Raw genomic sequence first — 12741 nt, 5'->3', positions numbered from 1 at the left:
TTGTTGATTTCTTGTGCTGAGAAGATAGCTCTTTCACTAAGAGCCTCATTTAAGTCTCCAAGTGTCCACCCCGCTGAGGTTTTGATGTTCCACTTTCATCAAGAATATTGAGCATGAAATGCCAACATTATGTGGGCTGTCTGGCGACAGCTGATGAAGAGATAGAGTGTGGAGTGGAAGAGCGCCAGGGACGCCTGCCTCCACTGCCCAGAGACAAAGCGCTGGCTTAATTGGGCCCCTGGGAACAGTGACAGCCCAAGAGAGCAAAGCATCTGGGCCCTCTGCTACCCATCAACATTGGAGACCTGACTTGGAAGCCAGGTTGGGGGGTTGAAGGAAGCTGAAGGTGCCTCAATCTTGAGGCCGTGGAGGGTCTGGCATTCTCATACTGCTGACCCTTAGAAAGAGGGATGGGCCTGTGCATGCCTAGGCTCTTGAGATCAGTGGATGAGTAGCCATGAGATTTCCTTCTAGATGCAAATTCCGAGCATCAGAGAACTGGCTCATAAAGCTTCCTGCACCGGTGATGAGCGTCCTTCTACTAGGCCAGTACTGCTGCCTTAGGACCAAACTTAAGGCTTTTCTAGATGACCTAGGCCTTGGCTTCCCATGCCGCGAAGGTTTGCGGTGGCATCAGAGGGCACCAAGTCCAAGTCCCAGCTTCAGATCCCACCCTGTCACCCAGTCCCAGACTTAAGAGAACTCAAAGGGCATTTTTGTCTCCAAGACATCTGAGAATGCTGTCCGGGGTTGGCATCATGGATGTCCCCGACAGCTTGTTGGGAATGCAGAATCTTGGGTCCCGCCCCACACTTATTGAATCCAAGTCCTCACTGGGCAAGAGAGATTCCTTGTAATCTGTCTTCACATTACAGTTTGGGAGGCTCTGCTCTTAGAGGGATGGTTTTCAGCCTCAGCTTGAGCATGCTAGAATCACCAGGCAGCTCTTTTAAAATGGAGATGCCCAGGCCACATCCCAAACTGATGACATGCACATTTCTGAGAATGAGGCCTGAGCACAGGTGTTTCTAAACAGCTCCCAGAGGATTCCCATGTGCAGCAAAGGTCGAGCACCTGGGACCAGAGAGCTATCTATGGGCACCTGTTCAGATGCATCCCAAGCCTCATAGGGAGTCCTTTCCAGGGGACTAACTGGCAGGCCTTTGGTTGGGAATCCAGCCAATAGGCTCTCCCTCAGTCACCAGCGAGAGGCAGCAGCAGCAGGCCCTTCTCCCTAAGAACTCTTCTGGGGCCTACAGGGCCCTCCCATGCCCTGGCTGCCATTCCTCCTGTGGACTCATTTCTGTAACAAGCCTCAGCAGACTTGGCAGAGAGATAGGGGAACTGGGAAGCCTCACAGGCCCAGATCTCACCTCAATCCTCATGTCCAAGGGCACTGACTCCCAGCCAGGGGCAGCCCACACTCTTGGGTGCTCTCCTGCCTGGGAGCACAGCAGACCAAGTGCTCATAATTGTAATGTCTGCTTCTGTGCCTGCCCACTGGAGACCCTGATGCCTTGGACTAATGGGACCCAAGGGGACAGATCACCTCCACTATTTTTCCATCTCCAGAAAAGCTGATCTGCTGGCTTACAACTTGGTGTTGAGAGGAGATAGTGCCGACTCAATTCCACATGTTACTCAAGAAAATAATTAGAATCAAAGGGCAAATATTATAAGGAAGTAAATTTTCACATGATTTTCTTAAAGACTTTTCCTAAAAGTTACAGCTGTGTAACAATAAAATGATTTGCAATGTAAAGTAATGAGCTCTCTGTAACTGGAGGTGAGCAAGCATGGGTTTCTGAGAGGGAAACTAGAACGATCCTATTTTATCCAATGGGAGTGGTAGTGGGGTAGTGGTACTGAAGTTCCTCACAGATCTCCATCCCTGAGCACATACTAGGTCAGTTGTCAAATTAGGGTGACACAAGTGATCTGGTCCAACGGCATCTTCCAGAGAAGCATGGAGGATTTTAATATTTGGAGCAAGTCTACAAGGGAAGAAAAATGAAAGGCAATCTGTATTATAATCCTCACAGTGCCACTGACTGGCTGGGCTGTGCGACCTTGTGCAAGTGTATTTCCATCTCTGGGCTTCAATCCAAGGGACTATACTCCATGGGCCTTAAAGGGTCCTCACAGCCAGGGCTACCGTTTTGCTTGCTCTAGTGGGTGCCATTTACATAACGTACTCTCTATTCTGTGCCTATATGCTATGTAATTTGCAAGGCCCAGTGCAAAATAAAAATGCAGGACCTCTGGATCAAAATTTAAGAATTTCAAAGCAGGGACAACAGAGCATTACACCAAGCATGGAGCCCTATGGATGGCACTGCTCTGTGGATTGCACTGGCCCTGACCAGATGGGACATGCAGGCTGAAAGGGCAGCAAGGTGGAGGTGGGGGCTTGTACCTTAGCATTTCCCTTCTTGCTTCCCTGTTCCCCTTGAGTCTGGCAGTGCTTACATGAAGCCCTTAACTATTTAGTCAGGAAGGTGGGCAGAAAGCTGAGGGAAGGCAGGCGACTGTTGACCCTGGAGGACTGAATTAGGAGGAAATTATTTGAGAGGTAATCAATATACTCAATTGCAGTTCATTAACATCTAAAGAGTCCTTCAACTGCTTAGCCTCCACTGGGGCCCAGCCAGGCTGTCACCTCTTCCTTCCCCTATTCCCCAGTGTCATTTATTCTCCTAGGGGCTGTCTTCAGGTGCGGAGCAGCTGTGCAGGGCTGGGAAGATGGCTTGAGGGAGCACGAGCCAGCTACTGACAGAATGCTGCAGCCGGAAGGACCCTCCGGTCCCTTCTAGTCCAACTCCTTCATGATACAGGTAAGAAGATGCAGCCCAGAGACCAGTCTCAAAACATAGAATTGGAAAGGGCCACCATTAACCCTTAAGCCAGGGCTCTTTTTCCATTGTTTTGACAGCAGAACATCCAAGTTCATACCTCAGCCCTGCCATAAACTGGCTGTGCCCTTTTCCTTAGAATTTCAGCTGCCCCATCTATCAAATGGAAGCAATAATACACATTCTGTCTACAGGTATGTGGTGTGGTTTAAGTGAGATAGCAAATACAAAAAGCACTTTGTAAAGCATGAAGCATTTATCGAGGCCCTGCTTTTGTGCCAGGGCTTGTGCTATGTGCTGGGGGCCAAGCTATGGCTCAGACAGCCCCTGACCACCACCTCCCCACCACCAAGGGAGATCTATGTACAGAGGGAGGTGTGCTTTGGTACAGCAAAGCCTCTTTGCAGGCCAGGGAGGAGCAGGTGGGGAAGTCTTTATGGAGGGGGGGTGAGTTTATGGGAGGCAGAAAATGTAAATTGGGTTTTCATTGGGGGGAGTGACCGAGTCATATCTTTGACAACACTTTCATAGCACTTGCTACATGCCAGAGCCTGTTCCAAGCACATTACACATATTAACTCATTTAATCCTTACAAGCCTTTGAAGTTTCCAAGGGAAACTGAAGCCCAGAGAAGTAAAGTGACTCACTCAGGTAGCAAAGCTAGTAAATAACAGAACTAGTATCCACACTCAGGTGTGGCTCACATTCTTTTTTTTTATTATTAATTTTTAATTTTAATTCCAAGAGTTAACATACAGTGTGATATTAATTTTGGGTATACAATATAGTGATTCAACAATTCCATACATTACTCAGTGCTCTTCATGATAAGTGTACTATTAATCCCCTTCACCTATTTCACTGACCACCCCCATCCCCCCTTCTAGTAACCATCAGTTTGTTCTCTATAGTTAAGAGTCTCTCTCTCTCTCTCTCTCTCTCTCTCTCTCTCTGCCTGGCTATCTATTTTTTTCCCTTTGCTCATTTGTTTTGTTTCATTAATTCCACATATGAGTGGAATCATATGATTTTTTTTTCTGACTTATTTTGTTTAACATTATATTCTCTAGCTCCATCCATGTCATTGCATATGGCAAGGTTTCATTCTTTTTAATGGCTGAAAAAATTCCATTGTGCATATATACCACTTCTTCTTTATCCATTCATCAATCACTGGGCACTTGAACTTCTTCCACATCTTGACTATAGTAAATAATGCTGGTATAAACATAAAGGTTCAGGTATCTGTCTGAATTAGTATTTTTGTATTCTTTGGATAAATAAACAGTGATGCAATTGCTGGATCATAGGGTAGTTCTATTTTTCACTTTTTGAGGAACCTCCATATTATATTCCACAGTGGCTCCACCAGTTTGTATTCCCACCAACAGTGCAAGAGGGTTCCTTTTTCTCCACATCCTTGCCAATACATGTTGTTTCTTGCGATTTTGATTTTAGCCATTCTGACAGGTATGATGTGATATCTCATTGTGCTTTTGATTTGCATTTCCCTGATGATGAGTGAAGTTGAGCATCTTTTCATGGGTCTGTTGGCCATCCGGACGTCTTCTTTGCAGAAATATGTTCATGTCTTCTGCCCAATTTTAATTGGATTATTTGGTTTTGGGGTGTTGTGTTGTATAAGTTCTTTATATATTTTAGATACTAATCCTTTATTGGGTATGTCATTTGCAATTATCTTCTCCCATTCTGTAGGTTGCCTTTTAGTTTTTCTGATTGTTTCCTTTGCTGTACAGAAGGTTTGATTTTTGATGTAATCCCAATAGTTTATTTTTGCTTTTCTTTCCCTTACCTCAGGAGACATATCTAGAAAGATGTTGCTACAGCTGATGTCAAAGAAGTTACTGCCTGTACTCTCTTCAAGGGTTTTTATGGTTTCAAGCCTCACATTTACATCTTTAATCCATTTTGAATTTATTTATTTATTTATTTATTTATTAAAAAAAATTTTTTTTTTTACTGTTTATTTTTTATTTTTGAGACAGAGATAGAGCATGAACAGGGTAGGGGCAGAGAGAGAGAGGGAGACACAGAATCTGAAACAGGCTCCAGGCTCTGAGCTGTCAGAACAGAGCCCGATGTGGGGCTTGAACCCACGGAACTGTGAGATCATGACCTGAGCTGAAGTCGGACGCTTAACCGACTGAACCACCCAGGCGCCCCTTGAATTTATTTTTTTGTGTGTGGTGTAGGAATATGGTCCAGCTTCATTCTTTTGCATGTAGCTGTACAGTTTTCCCAGCATCATTTGTTGAAGACACTGTCTTTTTCCCATTGGATATTGGGAATATCACTGCTTTGTCGAAGATTAATTAACCATATGATTGTGGGTTTATTTCCATGTTTTCTATTCTGTTCTATTGATCCATGTGTCTATTTTATGCCAGTACCATACTGTCCTGATCACAACAGCTTTGTAATATAACTTGAAGTCTGGAATTATGATGCCTCCAGATTTGCTTTTCTTTTTCAAGGTTGCTTTGGCTATTCAGAGTCTTTTGTGGTTGCACACAAATTTTAGCATTGTTTAGTTCTGTGAAAAAAGCTCTTGGTATTTTGACACGAATTGCATTAAATGTGTAGATTGCTTTGGGTAGTATAGGCATTTTAACAACATTTGTTCTTCCAACCCATGAGCATAAAATGTCTTACCATCTTCAATTTGTTTCATCAATGTTTTATAGTTTTCAGAGTACAGGTGTTTCACTTCCTTGATTACATTTATTCCTAGGTATCTTATTGCTTTTGGTGCAATTGTAAATGGGATTTTTTTTAAATTTCATTTTCTTGTTGCTTCATTATAGCATATACGAATGCAACAGATTTCTGTAGATTGATTTTGTATCCTTCAACTTTACTGAATTCATTTATCAGTTCTAGTAGTTTTTTGGTGGAGTGTTTTGCACTTTCCATATAGAGTATCATGTCATATGCAGATAGTGAAAGTTTTACTTCTACCTTGTCTATTTGGATGCCTTTCACTTCCTTTTGTTGTCTAATTGCTGTGGCTATGCCTTCCAGTACTATGTTGAATGAAAGTGGTGAGAGTGGAAATCCTTGTCTCATTCCTGACCTTTAGGGGAAAAGTTCATTTTTTTCCCCATTGGGTATGATGTTAACTGTTGGTTTTTCATACATGGCCTTTATAATGTTGAGGGATGTTCCCTCTAGACCTACTTTCTTGAGGGTTTTATTATTTTTTTAATCACGAATGGATGTTGTACTTTGTCAAATGCCTTTTCTGCATCTATTGAAATGATCATATGGCTTTTGTCCTTTCTTTTACTGGGACAGTAAAAGCTTGCATCCTGGGAATAAGTCCCATTTGATTGTGGTGAATGATTTTTTCCATGCATTGTTGGATTTGATTTGCTAGTATTTTGTTGAGGATTTTTGCATCTATGTTCATCAGAGATATTGGCCTGTAGTTCTCTTTTTTTGTGGTGTCTTTATTTAGTTTTGGTATGAGGGTACTGCTGGCCTTATAGAATGAATTTGGAATTTTCCTTCCTCTTACTTTTTTTGGGATAGTTTGAGAATAGGTATTAACTCTTCTTTAAATGTTTGGTAGAATTTGCCAGTGAAACTGTCTGGTCCTGGACTTAGAAATAGCTCACATTCTTAATTGGTGAGCTACACTGCCTCTGACCCAGACTGACTGTCCCTGTGACAGCAGTGGTGTGCACAATAGTTTGGTGTGAACAGGCCTGGGGGCAGGGAGAGCAGCGAGGAGTTGGGGGCAAGAGGCCAGGTTAGGGATATTGAGGACCTGACCGTGGGCAATAGTAGAGAGTTGAGAAAGAGGTGACTGGCAGTTTGGAGGCAGGAATGGACTTGGTGATATTTTAACTTGAGCTTCTGAGGTGATAACCTTTTTCTGCAGACCCACACAGATGAAGTTGTATTAGTCAAAGGCCATCTTTAGAGTTCACCTTCAGGGCTGCCTGGGTGGCTCAGTCGGTTGAGCATCTGACTCTTGATTTCACCTTGAGTCATGATTTCACAGTTTGTGGATTTTAGCACTGCTTTGGGCTCTGCACTGAGGGTGCAGAGCCTGCTTGGGATTTTCTCTCTCTCTCTCTCTCTCATTCTCTATGCCCCTCCTTTGCTCACACGCTCTCTCTTAAAAAAATGAATGAGTAGGGGCGCCTGGGTGGCGCAGTCGGTTAAGCGTCCGACTTCAGCCAGGTCACGATCTCGCGGTCCGTGAGTTCGAGCCCCGCGTCAGGCTCTGGGCTGATGGCTCGGGGACTGGAGCCTGTTTCCGATTCTGTGTCTCCCTCTCTCTCTGCCCCTCCCCCGTTCATGCTCTGTCTCTCTCTCTGTCCCAAAAATAAATAAACGTTGAAAAAAAAATTAAAAAAAAAATGAATGAGTAAAAATTTTTAAAAATAGAGTTAACCTTCACTTTGGTTTTTGAGTCCAGAGAATCTGTGGCAATTATTGTTTTCATCCTTTCTGGACCCCTTTTCCTCTTTCTTTGTGTAATAGATCAGCCTGCTTGGCCATCACGGTGAGCATGTGACCCAAGTCAGCCAATCAGAGTCCTTTTCTGAGACTTTCCTAATCAGTGGTGTTGGGAGGAACTCTGTTTCCTCCTCCCTAGTGAAGCCATAAAAATGCAAGCACTGCTTCTGCCTTCCCTTGGCATAGCCCTGTGCCACCTGTGGCTACAGCGAGGCCTCCCATCCCACCTAGGGGTCCAAACCCTCACAGAACTTGGGAGTCCTGCTTCAGGTCACCCTCTCACCCACATATGATTTGTCACCAAGTCCCTTACATTTTACCTCCTCAATACTTATTGAACTCACTACTCCTTCTTTCTTTCCCCATTCCCTCACATGAGTGCAGACCCTTGTTAGCTGTCTTGGAGAGCTGTAGTCAACTTCAAACTTCTCTCCCTTCTAACTCCCTATGATACATCCTTTGTTCAGTAGATGAGATCTCTGATAAGTCACATAGATCTGATCATAAGCGACATCTGTGATCCAGCATGTAAGACTTCTCACATTCCAGGCCTTTGTCATACTCTTTCTCTTCCTGGTATGGCAATGAATGGAGTTGCCCTGCAAAATTCTATTTCTTCCATCCCTGATTCAAACATGGCTGTATCTTGAACTCCTCTGACTGGCAGGCCAGGACTTTTCCTTAGAATTTCCACCTGTGTGATATTCACTGATAATGTTTGGTTTATTTCCTTCCAGTCTTTTTTGTTTGTTTGTTTTTTAAGGTAATTAAGGTTGTATTGTGCTACAGTTTTGTGTTCCTCTTTCTCACTTCACGATCTTTCATTGGCATCTCTCTACACCATCAGAAATACTTTGTAAACCATAATGTTGAATGGTGGCCTGACCATCTGCCTGGATGTCCTATGCATTTAGGACCTAAGCATCTCCAAGTTCTCCAGCCTTGTGTAATCACCTTTAACAGACAAATAGCCCTAGTCTGAGATCCCATATCAGTGTACAGAGGAAGGCTAGAGCCCTCTCTGAGTTCACGATTCTTTTTTTAAAAGTTTTTATTTTAATTCCAATTAGTTAACATGGTGTTCTATTAGTTTCAGGCATACAATGTACTGATTCAACACTTCCAGTACGGTTTCAGGCATACAATGTAGTGATTCAACACTTCCGTACATTACCCAGTGCTCATCACCCCAAATGCGCTCCTTAAACCCCATCACCTATTTAACCCATCCCCCCACCCACCTATCCTCTGGTAGCTATCAGTTTGTGCTCTATAGTTAAGAGTCTCGGGGCGCCTGGGTGGCGCAGTCGGTTAAGCGTCCGACTTCAGCCAGGTCACAATCTCGCGGTCCGTGAGTTCGAGCCCCGCGTCAGGCTCTGGGCTGATGGCTCGGAGCCTGGAGCCTGTTTCCGATTCTGTGTCTCCCTCTCTCTCTGCCCCTCCCCCGTTCATGCTCTGTCTCTCTCTGTCCCAAAAATAAATAAACGTTGAAAAAAAAATTAAAAAAAAAAGAGTCTGTTTCTTGGTTTGCCTCTTTCTCCCCATGATCATTTATTTTGTTTCTTAAATTCCACTTATGAGTGAAATCATATGATATTTGTCTTTCTCTAACTGACTTATTTTGCTTAACATTATACTCTCTAGCTCCATCCATATTGTTGCAAAGGGCAGGATTTCATCATTTTAATGGCTGCATGATATTCTTCTGTGTGTGTGTGTGTGTGTGTGTGTGTGTGTGTGTATCTCACATCTCCTTTATTCATTCATCAATTGATGGATGCTTGGGCTGCTTCCATATCTTGGCTATTGTAAATAGTGTTGCTATAGATATAGGGGTGCATGTATTCCTTTGAATTGGTGTTCTTGGATTCTTTGGGTAGATACCTGGTAATACAATTCCTGGGTCATAGGGTAACTTTATCTTTTTGAAGAACCTCTATACTGTTTTCCACAGTGGCTGCACCACTTTGCATTCCCACCAACACTTCACTAGTGTTCCTTTTTTTCCACATCCTCACCAACACTTTAGCCTGTTGTTTCTTGTGTTTCTGTATTCACAATTCTACTGTCCCTGGGATCCTGTCTTTTGGCTTATCCTCAGTCACCTGCAGCCCCTGCCCACTACTTTGGGATTTTCCCTGTCCCCTGTGACACTCTCATCTCAGTTTCTCCCTCTGTGCTACTGCAGCCATTTCTGTGCCCCTAGGTCCACATTTGGACAATAGCCTCTGTCTCAATTTTCCAACACACAGCTGAAGCTAACCTGTTATGGTTTACCAACTTGCTCAGTGACTGCAATGGAACACAGAGTTCCTCTTCCCAAATGTCAGCTCATCGCAACCACCTTCAAGATTTGACATATTCATGTTCCACCTATCCTGGCATTTACTCTAAAGTGAGTCTATCAATAGACCCAACTACCTTTTTGAACCTGAGCTTCATCCTAAATGAGAATTAAGCTTCCTTTTCCTCCATGTACCACCTAAAATCCTCTTATGTACGGAAGTCATGTTGGGGTAATACTGGCATGGGAAATTACAACTGGTAGCAGCCTTGTTGCTTTGAGACTCTCTGCCCTTTCCCAGGGCTCACTGCTGGCGGTCAGGGTCTTTAATCCAGACTGCCGTGGCATTGCTGGGACCCTGTCCTCCTCAAACCCAAGATTCTTTTCTTCTGTCCTTTCTATTCCCATGCCAGGGCTGTCATCGACCCCCACCCCACCTCCCCCCATGCTGTGTCAAAGTCCGGCCAATGGAAGCTGAAAATCATTTACCATCACAAGAGATTCAGCGGAGATGCGGCCCAGATCACAATGAAGCCAGCCTTTTACATTATTAAACAGAATTCCTACCAGGGCTGCTTATATAATCTGCATATGGAGTCAGGGCCTCCCCAAGACAATGAATAGGTACTTGAGGTACATCTGCATGACCAAGAAGCCTGACTGCCGGTCCTGGCGGAACAAAGGCACTGTCTGCCCCCAGGACAAATTTCAGTGGCTCCCTTTAGAGATCCAGGCAACACCCCACAGGCAATTTAAAAAAAAAAAGAAATAGTGGTTTTTGTCTCCTGCCTCCAGCCCTTGAGGATTCAGAAATGTTAAGGTCCAGTCTCAGAAGCCACGGTCATGCAGTTTTAATGCTTCCCCCATTCAATCCAGTTATTGGCTTTTATAAATAACATCTAGGGTGGGGGACATTGTGGGCATAAATTTTTGCTCACATCTACAATGATGTCTTTAGGACAAATACCTAGAAGTGGGATTTCTGGGTCACACAATGTGCACTTTTAAAAAGCTTCTTGTATCTCTTGTTACATTGCCCTTCCAAAAGGCCAGAGTGATTTGTGGCTGTCACCCCCATGCCCCTCTGCGCAGTGTGCACTGGGGTGGTTCTCACAAAACCCTCCACAACATCAAGTGTTATCATTTTTAATCCCTGCTAATTTGATAGGCCAAATATGGTATCTCATTGTTGCTTTAATTTGCATTTCTTTGCGTTCTACTGGAGCTGAACATCTTTTCATATGTTTATTGGCCATTATTTTGTGAATTGTCTGTTCATTGGGGCCTTGTTTTCTTCCTCTTCAGTCTCTTTCAAAGCCCAGGGCTAGCCATGAATTAAACACACCAGACATTATTTTTAATTAATCTTCCTTAAACACAGCTCTGATCAGGTTACTTCCGTACTTACAAAACCTCTGATGGCTCATTACTGACTATAAGATGAAGTCCAAATTCTTTAGCCTGGCCTTCATCAAGAATGGTCACAGTCTGGCTCCGACCTGTCTTATCTCCCACCACTGGTCCTCACACCCAAGCACTCAGCCTCAGTCACTGTGGACTACCTACTGGCCCCTCCACCTGTTCCCTTAGGCAGCCTTAGACTCACAGCTCAAATGTTCACTTTCTGTGCCCATGTTTCCTACTAGCCCCAGGTCAGATGGCTTCACCCATACTCTCTGCTCCTGTAGATGGCACTTGGTACAGATTGCTGTTGTAACACAGGTTTGCACGTCTGGTTCTTTCTCTCCCTCTTTGGACTGTGAGCTCTTTGGTAGGGTGAAGGCAGGGATCACATCTCTTTCCTCTCAGGGTTTTACAACTTGAAGGGTAGGATGTGGGATCGGGGGGTGGGGGAGTGTAGCCACCATGTATTGACACCTCTCACAGGCTGACACACACATAATGGAAGAAACACATTGTTTTAACCCAAGTGACTGTAGTGATTTCTGGCATCCAAGGAAATCAAGCAAAGTTCACACAGGGTGTGTGAGGGGGGATAAATTTCAAAACTGCTGCCTTCTCTAGGGCAAAGAGAAAGGGTAAGAGAGAAAGGAGGTGGTCCAGTATTACAAGTTAGAAGTGTACAAAGGCAGTCTTGGAGCTGTGTGGGGCAGGGGCTGGAGAAAGTCAATTTGCTCAGTATAATGAAGTGAGAAGGAAGGAATATATGTGTGTGTATATATATATATATATGACATATTATATATATTATATATATGTATATATATTAGTTGTCAGAGAGTAGTAAAGGAAAGAAGAGTGGAGAGTGGGCGTAGCAGGGAACTTAAAAAAAAAAAGCCTCTCCCTCTTATCCAGCCTTTAGTCAAGTTTGCCACACATGCGCGCACACACCACACACACACCCTGGCAGCTGATGACAGAACCTATGGGGCAGTGGGGCAGTGATGCAATGTGTAGATGAACCTCTTCCAGGACAACAGACTCAGAGCCAGAAAGCTCTAGGAAAAGAAGCCTATCTGCCAGGGTCCCACTGGGATCGATGTACCTTTTCCCCATGAACTGACACGTAAGTACTTTCATTTGAATCTCAAAGAAAGATTATCTAATTTGATACAGGGATACTCATACGTCACTTCTAGTGCCCCCAAGAACCCCATGTGGTAAGCATTCTTAACATCTTACAGATGTGAAATCAAGGTCAGGGAGGTAAAGTTATTGGCTGGTGCTCCGGCAGCTAGGAAGCAGCAGCCTGGGGTGCCCAATACCATAGTTGGTGTTCGTTTCTGTGCACCTTGGCATTGGCACCTATCACAGTGCCTGGCATACAGTTGATATACAATATATGCTTGCTGACTTAATTCAGTGTGTTGTAATCAGCATTTTCCTAAGCATCAATTGTGTTCCCAGGTGTGAGCTAGGTGTTGAGGGGTTTGGTGGTAGAACTGGGGGAAGCTACAGAAGCTATAAGGCGTGCTTCCTGTCCTAACTTTTATAATGTAACATGTGCGGCACCTGGGTGGCTCAGTCGGTTGAGCCTCTGATTTCGGCTCAGGTCATGATTTCGCGGTTTGTTGGTTTGAGCCCTGCATTGGGCTCTGTGCTGACAGCTCAGAACCTGGAGCCTGCTTCAGATTCTGTGTCTCCCTCTCTCTGCC

The sequence above is a fragment of the Herpailurus yagouaroundi genome, unplaced genomic scaffold, assembly GCF_014898765.1.
Source record: "Herpailurus yagouaroundi ecotype Mexico unplaced genomic scaffold, PumYag 67569, whole genome shotgun sequence".
NCBI classification, from domain to species: domain Eukaryota; kingdom Metazoa; phylum Chordata; class Mammalia; order Carnivora; family Felidae; genus Herpailurus; species Herpailurus yagouaroundi.
The sequence above is the reverse complement of the archived record's forward strand: the minus strand, read 5'-3'. Positions refer to the sequence as shown.